Source organism: Pseudophryne corroboree, chromosome 3 (genome assembly GCF_028390025.1).
Source record: "Pseudophryne corroboree isolate aPseCor3 chromosome 3, aPseCor3.hap2, whole genome shotgun sequence".
Lineage (NCBI taxonomy): Eukaryota > Metazoa > Chordata > Amphibia > Anura > Myobatrachidae > Pseudophryne > Pseudophryne corroboree.
Genome location: NC_086446.1, coordinates 253,837,024 through 253,851,592, shown reverse-complemented (window position 1 = coordinate 253,851,592; position 14,569 = coordinate 253,837,024). Strand labels below are relative to the sequence as shown.

The 14,569-nt window shown below is 40.7% G+C and overlaps 3 pseudogenes; 2 read left to right on the top strand and 1 right to left on the bottom strand.

The window, feature by feature from the left end:
* Positions 1-3,515: 3,515 nt before the first annotated feature.
* On the bottom strand, positions 3,516-3,634 carry LOC134895060 (5S ribosomal RNA; annotated as a pseudogene).
* Positions 3,635-5,574: 1,940 nt separating this feature from the next.
* LOC134895059 (5S ribosomal RNA) lies at positions 5,575-5,693 on the top strand (annotated as a pseudogene).
* A 6,714-nt stretch (positions 5,694-12,407) lies between these two features.
* Positions 12,408-12,526, top strand: LOC134895058 (5S ribosomal RNA; annotated as a pseudogene).
* The last annotated feature ends 2,043 nt before the right edge of the window (positions 12,527-14,569 follow it).

Genomic DNA, 14,569 nt, shown 5'->3' with positions numbered 1-14,569 from the left:
TAGTATAGGAAGGTGTTTGGTTATGGCATCCTTGAGCATTCTCCATTCGGGACAGAATGTTCCTATAAATCTGATAGTATCTTCATTTTCCAGTGTTGCCTTCTTAGTCCCAAAAATTAAGTGATCTCTCTTGATAGATGTGGTGGCCTGATAGGCTCGTTTGAGTGATCGTTTACTGTATCCTCTGGCATGAAGTCGATTAGTAAGTTCCAGCTCTTGGTTTTGTAAACGTGGTCCTCAGAGCAATTACGCCTTAGCCTAAGATATTCTCCTTTGGGTATATTCTCAATAGTCGGGGGGAAATGTGAGCTAGTTTGGAGAAGGAGACTGTTGGTTGCCGTCTCCTTCCGATATAGCTCTGTTTCCAAATAGCCCGTGTGAGATCTGTAGATATTTAGGTCAAGAAACGGAACCTTGTCTGAACTGATGGTGTGGGTCAACCTAATATTTAAATCATTAGTATTGAGTAATCCAATGAATTCCATTAGTAGATCCCTTTCTCCGTTCCAGATAATGAAAATGTCATCGATATATCTCAACCACAATTCCACATGTGTGGTGTATCTTTCATTTCCAGCATTAAAAACGTAAAAATGCTCCCACCATCCCAAAAACAAATTGGCGTAGGTGGGGGCGCATGCTGCGCCCATTGCGGTTCCCCTTATTTTGCAGGAAAAATTGGTCCTGAAATACAAAGTAATTTTTTGAAAGGACAAAATCAAGCAACAACAGAAGAAAAGTTGAAAAATCACTGGCTCCTCCTTGATCCAAATAGTATTTCACAGCTGTGATACCTTGATGGTGATTAATACTCGTGTAGAGTGCTTCTACATCCAGAGTTGCCAATAGGAGATTTTCTTCACAGTGTATATTATGATTTTGCGTAGTAAGTCCGCTGTATCCTGCAAATAAGAGGGTAAAGAGAGGACAAATTCACGGAGATGGAGATCCAAAAATCGACTTGGTTGTTCCAGAAGTCCACCGTTACCAGACATAATCGGTCTTCCAGGTGGTACGGAGGCATCTTTGTGTACCTTGGGAAGTAAGTAGAAGGTAGGTGTTTTCGGATTCTGGGTTGTTAAATATTTTGCTCTGGTTTGGTGATGGTACCTTGTGTTGTTGCGTGTTGTATGATGGAATTGTAAAAGTTCATAAATCTGATGGTTGGGTCACTAAGAAGTTTCTTATAGCAGGAGGTGTTATGAAGTTGTCGGTAAGCCTCAGTAATATACATTTCTCGTGGCCAAAGTACGATGTTACCGCCTTTGTCAGACGGTTTGAAGATGACATCATGCCAGGTTTCCAATTCCTGTAGGGCTTTACGTTCCTTGAATTTTAGATTGGAAGGAAAATGATGAAGGCCATGTCGACTTTGGGCGTAGATTTCATCAAATTCTTGGAAACTCTATTCAGAAACACCTTAATCTCTGGGTTGTTGTTATCAGGGGGAAAGAACGTGGATTTGGGCCTACACTGGGGCCTGTATGTGGCTGGTACACCCATGTTTGATTCGGCCTGTAGTTCTTCCAATTCACGAATGGCATTAAGATCATCAGTGGTGAGATCGGGATCAGCGATATTCTCTGATTGTCTGCCTTGCTGTTTGGAGAAGAATTTTTTTAGAAGAAGCTTCCTCCCAAACAGTCTCAAATCCTTTTCCCAAGAAAAACGATTAAAAGACTTAGATGGTGAAAAGGAGAGTCCCTTAGTGAGTACTGCCATGTGATCTGGGGAGAGGGATCTAGAGGAGAGATTGATAACTTGTAGTGAGCTAGAGTTGTTAGAATCTATCTCACTGTTTTTCTCTGACGGGCTGGGTATCGTGCTGTCCTCGGTATGTCCCAATCTGAGTTTCGACCGTCGTTTCTCCTTTCTCCCTCTCCTTGTTTTCCTCGTGTTTTGATGCGGCCTCTTGGTCTCTGACCTGAGCCTAAAAAACGGGGATGAAAGTTGTCAATTTCCTCCTGATTCTCAAAGGTTTCACTGGCTGAATCACCGCTGGTAGAAGATTCAAATTCTGAAAAGGTAGGGTCTTCCCTCTGTTTTCGGTTTCTGCTGAGGGGTGTAGGGTTCCACCTGAAAATATCCCCTTTCGCAAAATCCTGTTTGTCTCGAATGAATTTAGTCCGTTTGCGATCCACTATCGTTTGTTCGTATAGGTCAATTTCTTTTTTGTGTTTTTCAAAGGCTGCTTGAAAGGGCAAATCCTTCTCCCAGGTTTCCAATGTCTTCCCAATTTCATCTATCTCCTTCTCAACTTGATCTAATAAGAGAGTGTCGTGTTTGACCAGAAGGTGAAGTAGTTCATTGGAACACTTTAATAATGCTGCTTCCCATTCACTCTTCAGGTTCTCACTGGCAAGGGGGAAGGAGGGAAATACCTTGGGTCTAAGGCCACGAGGTACAATCTTATATTTAATGTAATTTTCTAATGTGGTGACATCCCATGATAGGCGTATCCTCTTTTGTAAATTTTTTTGTAATTTGGAAAAAGAGGTACGCCAATCTGAGTTGGGAGAAGTGGTGTTCGTAAGTATCTGAGAAAGGATCAGAGATATTAGTGTTTGGACGTTTGGATAATTCTGTTTTCAATGAAAAAGTGGACATATTACGTACGAAAAATCTTTATGAAAAGATTTTGATTTTTGTACTCGGATTGTTATGCTAAGTTGAAGGACCAAAGCAATGGGCAGTAAAGACACGGAAATTAAAGTAGCTGCTAAAAAGGATCGGGGGGGGGGGGAAAGAAATGTAAAGAAAAAAATGGAAAAGAAAAAATCACAGAAACCGTGCTACAGTCAGAGGCTGTATTTACCCTACAGCATAGACAGTTACTATCAAACAAGAAGAGCGACCGTGCACCGGTATGTATAAATTGCAAAGATTATACGAAACCAAAAATTGGACAATTATATTACTAGAAAGGAAATTTAAACCTTTCTAATTATGTCCCTATTGGTGGTGCGCCCAGAGCTAGAAAGTGCAAGTACTGGCAAAGGGAGAGAAAGAAAGCTCTTGTGTGGGCGCACTCTTAGGAAAGAAGAAAATATTGTTCAATTAATTACTGAAAGTTATTAAAATTTAATATTTATTGATCAAGAGTTAAAAACAAAATACCCCTCTACGATCCAAAGAAAAAATGTAAACATAATAAAGACATGAGAAAATGTAAAAATGTTCTGGTCTGTTAATCACATGAGAAGGATTAGAAAGGCTGCAGACACCTAATAGTCTAACACCCGTTTCTCCTGACCAGTACAGATAATCTGTATTAATGAGACCGACCAAGGAGGTCACTGACAGTAGGAGGTCAAATAATGTGTCTTAGAGAACCACTGAAATCAGGTTGATTCTATGCAATTTCTTATTCACCTATTATACCATGTTACTCAGAATTGGAGATATCTGTATTAATGTACCCTGAACGCAGAAAGAAGAGAAGAAAGTTTTGAAGGAACAAATAGTGGTGATACTGCTGTTGGTGTCCACCCTTCTGAGGAAGGGGAATAGTCCCTACTCTACAACACCGGGTATTCCCAAGGAGTCTCCTCTCAAAGTACTGACCCGGCCCAACGCTGTTTCGCTTCCAAGATCAGACGAGATCGGGCATTAGCAGCGTGGTGTGATAGTAGAGAGGCTATCTACCAATGAGAGTGCACCTATATACAGATGGTAGAGTAAGGATTTAGAAAGATAAGACCATGTAGATCTGCTTTCCACGTTAGGCGGGGTAGGCAAAATGTCACTTAATGGCAAAGTGCACCCTGGATCGTGAATGAGAGTCTACGGAAAATAGTAAGTGATAAAAAGAAAAAAGATATAGTCACTATTGAATTGGACTGGTGGTTATTAACCCTGGTGGGAGACCACGTCACAGAGTATGCAGCGTCAGGTAAAATAGTACATGTGGATATACTTCACATATGTATGCATTTTTGTGCAAAGCAACACATCATTACTTTGAAAAAAACCTAAAGAGGTATAGCATACTATATACAAAGAAAATGAAATGGTATAAAAAATGAGTACAGTCTGCAATCTATGGGGTTTATCAGGCTGTATTATGCACAGAAAATCCAAAATAATTGGCTTGCGGTGTGAGTGGTGTGTCAAGCATTATTAGTATGCAAAAAATTCTCCAAACATGCAGCATGCAGTGTGGAATAGTGTGCCAGATAGGCACATATGCCAATAATGCTAGCCTGCGATATATAGGATTATATTACTAAGATGTACACATACAATTACAATTGCTGAGTGTGTAATAAATATACCCAATGAAAAGGGAACCTGTAGAAATGGAAAATTCTAACATAAATTGCAGACAAAAAAATGGCAGATAGAAAAGTGATACTCAAAATGTCAGGATCAGGAAATAGGTGATAATACAGGATCCTCCAAGGACAGGTCCCATGCTGTAAATCCGTGGAAAACGCGTTTCGCCCGTTTGGGCTTGTTCACTTCCGGGATCTCTTGGTAAATGCTGTGTGCAGGGTTTAAAAACCCTGCTAGTGTCTGGTTGCAGCCAATAGGTTGTACGTATCCAAATAGTCATGGGGGAGGAGGTATGAAAGTTCCCATGGAGACGCGGGAAGCCAGATGTATTGGTGACGCATCCCAGCCAATCAGAGCGTGGGTGCGTGAGATGACGTGGTATGTGGGCGGACTAAATGGAAGGCTCACGGACATAAGTAATGCGGTGGGGGCAGTAAGGGAACCTACAAAGCAGGGAGGACGGTGGCGCCATATTGGAAATGGGATTGCCAGAAGTGCGTCCCGTTTAAGGGGCATATATAAATAAAAAAGGGGGGATGTATCAATATGATTATAAGGTACCAGGATACTGGTTATAATTTAAGTGCTGAGTTACCGTCATAGTATACTGGGAATAGTATAAATAAATGAGTTGGTAACACTGCAGAGCGGGCGAAGGGTATAAAAAGTTCTTATGCACCGGAGGCCAATAGGAGAAAGATTGTGACATATCTTAAACAATCAGTGTGTTATTATCACTAGTTGGGTTGGTCTATGAATGATATACTAGTATATAAATAATACATGGCTCGCTGCAATGCAGGAAAATAGATCGCTAAGATGAATGCAGTGGCGCCATGTTGGAAAGGGGCAAAACTGCCAGAGATAAGAAAAATGTATAGTTAGAGTTGAAAAAAGAGAGGACGTGAAAATTTTTTTATTAAATAAGTGATCTTTGTATATAGTATGCTATACCTCTTTAGGTTTTTTTCAAAGTAATGATGTGTTGCTTTGCACAAAAATGCATACATATGTGAAGTATATCCACATGTACTATTTTACCTGACGCTGCATACTCTGTGACGTGGTCTCCCACCAGGGTTAATAACCACCAGTCCAATTCAATAGTGACTATATCTTTTTTCTTTTTATCACTTACTATTTTCCGTAGACTCTCATTCACGATCCAGGGTGCACTTTGCCATTAAGTGACATTTTGCCTACCCCGCCTAACGTGGAAAGCAGATCTACATGGTCTTATCTTTCTAAATCCTTACTCTACCATCTGTATATAGGTGCACTCTCATTGGTAGATAGCCTCTCTACTATCACACCACGCTGCTAATGCCCGATCTCGTCTGATCTTGGAAGCGAAACAGCGTTGGGCCGGGTCAGTACTTTGAGAGGAGACTCCTTGGGAATACCCGGTGTTGTAGAGTAGGGACTATTCCCCTTCCTCAGAAGGGTGGACACCAACAGCAGTATCACCACTATTTGTTCCTTCAAAACTTTCTTCTCTTCTTTCTGCGTTCAGGGTACATTAATACAGATATCTCCAATTCTGAGTAACATGGTATAATAGGTGAATAAGAAATTGCTTAGAATCAACCTGATTTCAGTGGTTCTCTAAGACACATTATTTGACCTCCTACTGTCAGTGACCTCCTTGGTCGGTCTCATTAATACAGATTATCTGTACTGGTCAGGAGAAACGGGTGTTAGACTATTAGGTGTCTGCAGCCTTTCTAATCCTTCTCATGTGATTAACAGACCAGAACATTTTTACATTTTCTCATGTCTTTATTATGTTTACATTTTTTCTTTGGATCGTAGAGGGGTATTTTGTTTTTAACTCTTGATCAATAAATATTAAATTTTAATAACTTTCAGTAATTAATTGAACAATATTTTCTTCTTTCCTAAGAGTGCGCCCACACAAGAGCTTTCTTTCTCTCCCTTTGCCAGTACTTGCACTTTCTAGCTCTGGGCGCACCACCAATAGGGACATAATTAGAAAGGTTTAAATTTCCTTTCTAGTAATATAATTGTCCAATTTTTGGTTTCGTATAATCTTTGCAATTTATACATACCGGTGCACGGTCGCTCTTCTTGTTTGATAGTAACTGTCTATGCTGTAGGGTAAATACAGCCTCTGACTGTAGCACGGTTTCTGTGATTTTTTCTTTTCCATTTTTTTCTTTACATTTCTTTCCCCCCCCCCCCCCGATCCTTTTTAGCAGCTACTTTAATTTCCGTGTCTTTACTGCCCATTGCTTTGGTCCTTCAACTTAGCATAACAATCCGAGTACAAAATCAAAATCTTTTCATAAAGATTTTTCGTACGTAATATGTCCACTTTTTCATTGAAAACAGAATTATCCAAACGTCCAAACACTAATATCTCTGATCCTTTCTCAGATACTTACGAACACACTTCTCCCAACTCAGATTGGCGTACCTCTTTTTCCAAATTACAAAAAAATTTACAAAAGAGGATACGCCTATCATGGGATGTCACCACATTAGAAAATTACATTAAATATAAGATTGTACCTCGTGGCCTTAGACCCAAGGTATTTCCCTCCTTCCCCCTTGCCAGTGAGAACCTGAAGAGTGAATGGGAAGCAGCATTATTAAAGTGTTCCAATGAACTACTTCACCTTCTGGTCAAACACGACACTCTCTTATTAGATCAAGTTGAGAAGGAGATAGATGAAATTGGGAAGACATTGGAAACCTGGGAGAAGGATTTGCCCTTTCAAGCAGCCTTTGAAAAACACAAAAAAGAAATTGACCTATACGAACAAACGATAGTGGATCGCAAACGGACTAAATTCATTCGAGACAAACAGGATTTTGCGAAAGGGGATATTTTCAGGTGGAACCCTACACCCCTCAGCAGAAACCGAAAACAGAGGGAAGACCCTACCTTTTCAGAATTTGAATCTTCTACCAGCGGTGATTCAGCCAGTGAAACCTTTGAGAATCAGGAGGAAATTGACAACTTTCATCCCCGTTTTTTAGGCTCAGGTCAGAGACCAAGAGGCCGCATCAAAACACGAGGAAAACAAGGAGAGGGAGAAAGGAGAAACGACGGTCGAAACTCAGATTGGGACATACCGAGGACAGCACGATACCCAGCCCGTCAGAGAAAAACAGTGAGATAGATTCTAACAACTCTAGCTCACTACAAGTTATCAATCTCTCCTCTAGATCCCTCTCCCCAGATCACATGGCAGTACTCACTAAGGGACTCTCCTTTTCACCATCTAAGTCTTTTAATCGTTTTTCTTGGGAAAAGGATTTGAGACTGTTTGGGAGGAAGCTTCTTCTAAAAAAATTCTTCTCCAAACAGCAAGGCAGACAATCAGAGAATATCGCTGATCCCGATCTCACCACTGATGATCTTAATGCCATTCGTGAATTGGAAGAACTACAGGCCGAATCAAACATGGGTGTACCAGCCACATACAGGCCCCAGTGTAGGCCCAAATCCACGTTCTTTCCCCCTGATAACAACAACCCAGAGATTAAGGTGTTTCTGAATAGAGTTTCCAAAGAATTTGATGAAATCTACGCCCAAAGTCGACATGGCCTTCATCATTTTCCTTCCAATCTAAAATTCAAGGAACGTAAAGCCCTACAGGAATTGGAAACCTGGCATGATGTCATCTTCAAACCGTCTGACAAAGGCGGTAACATCGTACTTTGGCCACGAGAAATGTATATTACTGAGGCTTACCGACAACTTCATAACACCTCCTGCTATAAGAAACTTCTTAGTGACCCAACCATCAGATTTATGAACTTTTACAATTCCATCATACAACACGCAACAACACAAGGTACCATCACCAAACCAGAGCAAAAATATTTAACAACCCAGAATCCGAAAACACCTACCTTCTACTTACTTCCCAAGGTACACAAAGATGCCTCCGTACCACCTGGAAGACCGATTATGTCTGGTAACGGTTGACTTCTGGAACAACCAAGTCGATTTTTGGATCTCCATCCCCGTGAATTTGTCCTCTCTTTACCCTCTTATTTGCAGGATACAGCGGACTTACTACGCAAAATTCATAATATACACTGTGAAGAAAATCTCCTATTGGCAACTCTGGATGTAGAAGCACTCTACACGAGTATTAATCACCATCAAGGTATCACAGCTGTGAAATACTATTTGGATCAAGGAGGAGCCAGTGATTTTTCAACTTTTCTTCTGTTGTTGCTTGATTTTGTCCTTTCAAAAAATTACTTTGTATTTCAGGACCAATTTTTCCTGCAAATAAGGGGAACCGCAATGGGCGCAGCATGCGCCCCCACCTACGCCAATTTGTTTTTGGGATGGTGGGAGCATTTTTACGTTTTTAATGCTGGAAATGAAAGATACACCACACATGTGGAATTGTGGTTGAGATATATCGATGACATTTTCATTATCTGGAACGGAGAAAGGGATCTACTAATGGAATTCATTGGATTACTCAATACTAATGATTTAAATATTAGGTTGACCCACACCATCAGTTCAGACAAGGTTCCGTTTCTTGACCTAAATATCTACAGATCTCACACGGGCTATTTGGAAACAGAGCTATATCGGAAGGAGACGGCAACCAACAGTCTCCTTCTCCAAACTAGCTCACATTTCCCCCCGACTATTGAGAATATACCCAAAGGAGAATATCTTAGGCTAAGGCGTAATTGCTCTGAGGACCACGTTTACAAAACCAAGAGCTGGGAACTTACTAATCGACTTCATGCCAGAGGATACAGTAAACGATCACTCAAACGAGCCTATCAGGCCACCACATCTATCAAGAGAGATCACTTAATTTTTGGGACTAAGAAGGCAACACTGGAAAATGAAGATACTATCAGATTTATAGGAACATTCTGTCCCGAATGGAGAATGCTCAAGGATGCCATAACCAAACACCTTCCTATACTTCGGATGGATCCTGATCTATCTCCCATTGTAGGCCCCACGGTACAGATGAGCTGGCGCAGATCCAGAAACATCAAAGATCAATTAGTTCGGAGCCATTTGTTAACCTCAACACGCAGGAAGCCAGTGACAACAGGTTCCTTTCCGTGTGGCCAATGTAAGTCGTGCACGCACATACTGCAAACCAATACGGTCACAGACAAATATGGCCAATTAACTAAGTTACGTCACTTTTTCAACTGTAACACACAAGCAGTAATTTACTGCATCACTTGCAGTTGCAATGTAAAATATGTCGGCATGACCACACGCAAATTGAAAGAGAGGGTCCTGGAACACATTGGGAACATTCGAAATGCATCAAAGGATCTGGCACGAATGAAACAACTCACCACGGTTGCCAAACATTTCCACCATCAACACAAGGGATCAACTAAGGAATTAAAAGTCTTTGGTTTAGATCGCATCAACTTGGGCATACGAGGAGGCGATATGACCAAAGAACTATATAAAAAAGAGAGCGAGTGGATTTTTCGCCTTGGGAGTCTCAGACCATTTGGACTGAACGAAAATATAAATTATGGTGCCTTTTTATAATTTTGCCTAATCTACAATAATTTTTACACTCCCATTGTTTCATTATTATTTTTTATATTTATTTTATTTTTCCCTTCTTTCACTTTCTAATCAATATACTTTAATATCACTGTCCCCTAACTACCCCACAGCGTCAATCACCTCTACACATCGCACATACATGTTTTCACACTAACCCTAATAGCATATCCTACCTTTAAATTTTTCTTTCTCTCCCTTAATAAGATGAACTAATCCACCATATTTTGCTTCTATTCTTTTCACGTCATCCCATCATTACTTTGCACAGGTTTCCTCCATTCTGTCTACCATACCTTCCCCTGTTCAGTTTTTCATTTATCCACCAGTATTTCCATATACTTTTTCTCCTTTTTCGCCTACTTCAAGGACAGTGTTTCTTAATGTATTGGTAGAATATACACGGTCACTCGTTAATATTTCAGTCAAGTAGTTTCAGAACCCCAATTCTGGGGGCACGAATTCCCTTTTAATCCATTGTTTTCACTATAAAATAGGGTATTCTGGCATTCACCCTAGCCCCCATCTCTATGGGCAACACTATTAATTTCATCCACGCCACCTGTTAAGCACCACACACAATCAAACCCTATACAATCTACACCACCCCCATTCTCAGCACATTCCTACATCATTCACTTAATCACCGCACACACACCCCTGATAAACCCCCAGTAGCACACATTTCCCCCCCTTCCTCAGACCGCCACGATAATTCTTTGCTCCCTATATACATAATTTTTCACCCCCCCTTTTCCTTCTCCTATCTCCCCACACTCCCCTCTCCCCCCAAGCACAGAATTTCCCTATTTATTTCACTTCCCCATTCCCCCTTTTCTTTCACCCTGCCCCAATGGCATAATTCATCATTTCCTATCTCTTTTTCAACCCCACTCCCCTCCCCTTTCCCTCCCCGCCTTCTGTACCGAACATCTGATATATACAATCATATTTATATAACTCCCTGCCCTCCTTTTTTCTTTTTTCTTTTTTCTCACTCCTTTGGTCAAGATCACTTATTTAATAAAAAAATTTTCACGTCCTCTCTTTTTTCAACTCTAACTATACATTTTTCTTATCTCTGGCAGTTTTGCCCCTTTCCAACATGGCGCCACTGCATTCATCTTAGCGATCTATTTTCCTGCATTGCAGCGAGCCATGTATTATTTATATACTAGTATATCATTCATAGACCAACCCAACTAGTGATAATAACACACTGATTGTTTAAGATATGTCACAATCTTTCTCCTATTGGCCTCCGGTGCATAAGAACTTTTTATACCCTTCGCCCGCTCTGCAGTGTTACCAACTCATTTATTTATACTATTCCCAGTATACTATGACGGTAACTCAGCACTTAAATTATAACCAGTATCCTGGTACCTTATAATCATATTGATACATCCCCCCTTTTTTATTTATATATGCCCCTTAAACGGGACGCACTTCTGGCAATCCCATTTCCAATATGGCGCCACCGTCCTCCCTGCTTTGTAGGTTCCCTTACTGCCCCCACCGCATTACTTATGTCCGTGAGCCTTCCATTTAGTCCGCCCACATACCACGTCATCTCACGCACCCACGCTCTGATTGGCTGGGATGCGTCACCAATACATCTGGCTTCCCGCGTCTCCATGGGAACTTTCATACCTCCTCCCCCATGACTATTTGGATACGTACAACCTATTGGCTGCAACCAGACACTAGCAGGGTTTTTAAACCCCGCACACAGCATTTACCATGAGATCCCGGAAGTGAACAAGCCCAAACGGGCGAAACGCGTTTTCCACGGATTTACAGCATGGGACCTGTCCTTGGAGGATCCTGTATTATCACCTATTTCCTGATCCTGACATTTTGAGTATCACTTTTCTATCTGCCATTTTTTTGTCTGCAATTTATGTTAGAATTTTCCATTTCTACAGGTTCCCTTTTCATTGGGTATATTTACTACACACTCAGCAATTGTAATTGTATGTGTACATCTTAGTAATATAATCCTATATATCGCAGGCTAGCATTATTGGCATATGTGCCTATCTGGCACACTATTCCACACTGCATGCTGCATGTTTGGAGAATTTTTTGCATACTAATAATGCTTGACACACCACTCACACCGCAAGCCAATTATTTTGGATTTTCTGTGCATAATACAGCCTGATAAACCCCATAGATTGCAGACTGTACTCATTTTTTATACCATTTCATTTTCTTTGTATATAGTATGCTATACCTCTTTAGGTTTTTTTCAAAGTAATGATGTGTTGCTTTGCACAAAAATGCATACATATGTGAAGTATATCCACATGTACTATTTTACCTGACGCTGCATACTCTGTGACGTGGTCTCCCACCAGGGTTAATAACCACCAGTCCAATTCAATAGTGACTATATCTTTTTTCTTTTTATCACTTACTATTTTCCGTAGACTCTCATTCACGATCCAGGGTGCACTTTGCCATTAAGTGACATTTTGCCTACCCCGCCTAACGTGGAAAGCAGATCTACATGGTCTTATCTTTCTAAATCCTTACTCTACCATCTGTATATAGGTGCACTCTCATTGGTAGATAGCCTCTCTACTATCACACCACGCTGCTAATGCCCGATCTCGTCTGATCTTGGAAGCGAAACAGCGTTGGGCCGGGTCAGTACTTTGAGAGGAGACTCCTTGGGAATACCCGGTGTTGTAGAGTAGGGACTATTCCCCTTCCTCAGAAGGGTGGACACCAACAGCAGTATCACCACTATTTGTTCCTTCAAAACTTTCTTCTCTTCTTTCTGCGTTCAGGGTACATTAATACAGATATCTCCAATTCTGAGTAACATGGTATAATAGGTGAATAAGAAATTGCTTAGAATCAACCTGATTTCAGTGGTTCTCTAAGACACATTATTTGACCTCCTACTGTCAGTGACCTCCTTGGTCGGTCTCATTAATACAGATTATCTGTACTGGTCAGGAGAAACGGGTGTTAGACTATTAGGTGTCTGCAGCCTTTCTAATCCTTCTCATGTGATTAACAGACCAGAACATTTTTACATTTTCTCATGTCTTTATTATGTTTACATTTTTTCTTTGGATCGTAGAGGGGTATTTTGTTTTTAACTCTTGATCAATAAATATTAAATTTTAATAACTTTCAGTAATTAATTGAACAATATTTTCTTCTTTCCTAAGAGTGCGCCCACACAAGAGCTTTCTTTCTCTCCCTTTGCCAGTAAGTTAAAAAGATAAAAGATCAAAAATTAAAGAATAAGCGTACGCAATGTACGATTTCTGGCAGCCTAAGTTATTCATACCGGCTATCATCGACTTCACCTATATCAGGGTACTATATCTTTTCTTCTACCGCAGCTGTCCAGCATTGCTGTCAGACTTATCTTACATTATTTTTAGAAACATATGAAGCACCTATATCTTCTTGTTATTCATAGAAAGTTAATCAGCCCCAGGCTCTCGTTCAGCCCCCCTGGTTTTATTGTGTTTAGCCTATGGATCCACATAGACTCCAGTTGTAGGAGCTGTTTGCCCCTATTACCGCCCCGTTGTGATGCTGGGACATGATCTATTATTCTATGTTTAAATGTGGCCATCCCATGCTTGAATTCCAAAAAATGGCGTGCCACAGGTTGCTCTCCACTCCCTGACGCCAGGGCATTCCTGATGGCTTGTCTGTGTTGCGCCATCCTTATTTTAAATTGACACTCCATCGTGGTGCGCTGTGGACGCCGGGCTGGGAGCGCGGGAGACGCGGCCGTGGAGGACGCTGGCGGGGAAACTGATCAGGGGGGTAAGTTCATTGTTATAAATATGTTTGTCTATCACTGTACACTTGTCCTGAAGACGGGGAGGTGGTCCCCGAAACGTTGACCGTACCTATTACACTTTTTTGATTTTGCATCACAAGTCTGCTGAGTGCCGCCTCTTATTGTCTATTTGTGCATATATATATATATATATATATATATATATATACACACACACACATATATATATAAAACTCCTCAAAGAGATAGGCACTCGGGGACAGCAATGTAGCAAAAAGCAGTGTATTCAGGTCAAATTGTAAAGCGCAACGGAATTTGCTGCGCTATATAAGAAACTGTTAATAAATAAATAAATAAGTACTTTCGTGGAATTCACCCCGTCCTCGGGACCACACTGTTACTTTATTGTCAAGTGTGGTCCTTAGGACGGGGTGAATCAGAATGTGGAATTCCCTGCCAGGGAAGGTGGTAATGGCGGACTCTGTAATTGGATTTAAAAAAGGAATGGATAAACCTCTCCACCGGCTCACTTTTCCACTTTTATCACTGCTTAGTACATGTCCCCCTTAGTTGTCTATTAAAGTTCATTTTGATGTATAATGGTAAAACCAAATTGCTGCAATCTGAAATAATGTAGTAGGACTAACCACATTTGATTCTTTGGTCACATTAATGATCTTCTTCTTCTTCTTCTTTCACTTCCTCTTCTTTTTCTTCTACAGTACATCCTCTTCTTCTTTCTTTTCTTTCCTCTTCTTCATCTTCTTCTTTTTCTTCGTTTTACTTGTGCTGTCCTTGTCATTAAGGGTTCTTTTTTTAACATTTGGTTAACCACTCCTAAGCAAGATATTAGCTAATGATATAGTCCTATTATGCTACACATGATTTCCATTCACCATATGAGAAATACACAATGAATTTACGTTTTAATCAGTGTGTGTGTGTGTGTGTGTGTGTGTGTGTGTGTG